Source organism: Daphnia magna, unplaced genomic scaffold, assembly GCF_020631705.1.
Source record: "Daphnia magna isolate NIES unplaced genomic scaffold, ASM2063170v1.1 Dm_contigs296, whole genome shotgun sequence".
Taxonomy (NCBI): domain Eukaryota; kingdom Metazoa; phylum Arthropoda; class Branchiopoda; order Diplostraca; family Daphniidae; genus Daphnia; species Daphnia magna.
Genome location: NW_025533230.1, coordinates 14,062 through 16,884, shown reverse-complemented (window position 1 = coordinate 16,884; position 2,823 = coordinate 14,062). Strand labels below are relative to the sequence as shown.

The following is a 2,823-nucleotide window of genomic DNA, read 5'->3' as shown; positions in this document are numbered from 1 at the left end:
CAAACAAATGGAAGCCATTCGTTCGAAACCAAGTAGAAACGATAAGAAAGTTCTCTCAGCCCGAGTGGTGGAGACACTGTCCAGGTCTCCAAAATCCGGCCGATCTTGCCTCGCGGGGAGCGCCAGCGCCAACGCTGGTAACTTCAACTCTATGGTGGAACGGCCCGATCTGGCTCAAAGAAGATGAATCGGAATGGCCAGATTCCCCCAACACCCAAATTCCACAAACAATTCAGTTTGAAATTGAATCAGAAGCAAGGAGTACGACGGTCAGCACGACAGCAGCCATCACAGCTCCAACAACCACCATTGAATGGAATTTGGACAGAATATCTACTTGGAATCGACTAGTAAGAAGAACGGCATGGATCGCACGATTCCTAAGAAGGAGTCAAGGGATGTTAAGACCCCCTGGACAAGAATTTATGGAATCAATAAAGGTATTCGAAAAGGTGATCCAAATTAACCGACTATCTAGAGAAGAATTGGATGAAGCGGAGCTGACTATTTATCGGCAGCTCCAACGGGAGCGATACCCCAAGGCATTTGAATCTCTGCAGCAGGACAACACAATCCAACCCAAGGAGAAAATCGCATCTCTTCTCCCAATCTGGGACCAAAGAGACAGACTCATCCGTGTACAGGGAAGAGTGTCACTTGCTTTAAGGGATCGAAATATCGAACCCCCAATTCTGCTTCCTGCAAAACATTTAGTAATCTCCTTTCTAATTACAGACAAACACGAGTCTTTACTACATGCAGGAGTAAAAGGAACACTATCGGAACTAAAGGAGAAGTTCTGGATAGTGAAGGGACGGCAGCAAGTTAAAACCGCTTGGTTCGCTTGTGTTGAATGCCAAAAACTAACGTCACCACCGTTCCAAGAACTAGCAGCCCCACTTCCGTTAAATCGACTCCGCCAGGCGCAAGCATTCCATATTACAGGAGTGGATTTCGCTGGACATTTGTTTTACAAACCAGCCCCATCCAGAAGGAAAGCGAAAGCCCTGACATCAGTCCAGGATCCGACTTCAACAGACGATCCAAATAAAGAGCCAGCTGAGGAGCTTCTCGCAGAAGAAGACGCTCCAAATGAAGCTCCGCTCGCAGGCGAAGAAACGCCAACAGAAGAGGATATCGAAATCCAAGATATCCCACCGACAACGACTAAAGCTAAGAAGACTAATCAGCTCAAAAGTTATGCTTGTCTTTTCACATGTGCTGTCACTCGTGCGATTCATCTGGAACTGATGCCGGACATGACCGCACGCTCCTTTCTATTTGCCCTCCGCAAATTTGCAGCTAGACGAGGACCCATATCGGTGATGTATTCCGACAACGCACAAACTTTCCGATGTGTCGACCGACATTTAAAACTACTCAACTCCGATCCGACTGTCCAGGATTATCTTGCCGCCAGGAAGACTCTCTGGATATATTCCGCCAGCCTAGCCCCCTGGTGGGGCGGGTTCTGGGAACGAATGGTGAGGAGCGTCAAGGATCTGCTTCGACGCTCCAACGGTCGAGCTTGTCTGGACTACATGGAATTGGAAGCAAGCTTAATTGAGATAGAAAGCGTGATTAACGCACGCCCGCTCAGCTATATTGGAGAAGGAGCCGATGATCCGCTTCCAATCACTCCTAACCAATTCCTCAACAATCGACGTTCTACTCGCGCGGACCCGGAGCCAGCTACTAATTTAATAGCTCCTACCTCAACTAGCACCAAGTTGTTAGAAATGGATAAGCTCAGAAGAAATTACGTTGCCGATATCTGCTCCAGATTTGTGGACGACTATTTACGTCAACTGGACAACTTTCACTCCAAGGGGAAGTCCGGAAGAAAAATCCGCCTAGGAGAAATCGTCGTAATCCACGACGAAAACTCCAAACGTTTAATGTGGCCGATAGGAGTAGTTAAGGAATTAATACCTAGCCGTGACGGACTTATTCGTTCCGTGATGCTTAAAATTCCCAACGGGAACCTCATTAATCGAGCAATTCAGTCCCTTCACCCCACAGAACTAAGAGAAGATCGAGATGAGGACATCGAGATTGAAAATCCGGATCCGACCCAGGAGCCGGATGAGGATCCAGCTCCACTTGTCCTAACACCGGAAATTGAGCCAGCGGTCAGAAATGTGGTACCGGCCGCCGGAGAGACGGACAACGTCGTCGGAGAAGTCGAGCCAGATGGTACGGGCTCTAGTGGGGAGTATGTTGGGAATGTAATCGCCCAACAGACGACGACAACCCGATCCGGCCGCCGGACGACTGCACCCGCGCATTTGCGCGACTATTGTCTCAGGGGCCCCCGATAGGTGGCCCCAAACCCCCATTGTTTCCCCTCCTTTAATTGTTACCCCCCCACTAAGTGACTGTAAATCTATCAGTGTAAATCAAATAGACGGTTGGACCAGACACAGTTCTTAGTGTCAATTTAATTCTCAACTTAAACTGTAAGTACGGTACGACACACCGCAAAAAGTATTTACAAAGTTTACACATGGTATAACAGTGTATTCACATTGAATACAAGTATATTCCATGCAGTTTACATATAGAAGTAAAAACTCATGGTATAACAGTGTATTCACATTGAATACAAGTATATTTGATGCTGTTTACATATAGAAGTAAAAACTCATGGTATAACAGTGTATTCACATTGAATACAAGTATATTTGATGCTGTTTACATATAGAAGTAAAAACTCATGGTATAACAGTGTATTCACATTGAATACAAGTATATTTGATGCTGTTTACATATAGAAGTAAAAACTCATGGTATAACAGTGTATTCACATTGAATACAAGTATA

General features: G+C 46.0%; 1 pseudogene; it reads left to right on the top strand.

Annotated features, from left to right (window-relative positions):
- Positions 1-419: 419 nt before the first annotated feature.
- Positions 420-2,414, top strand: LOC123468118 (annotated as a pseudogene).
- The last annotated feature ends 409 nt before the right edge of the window (positions 2,415-2,823 follow it).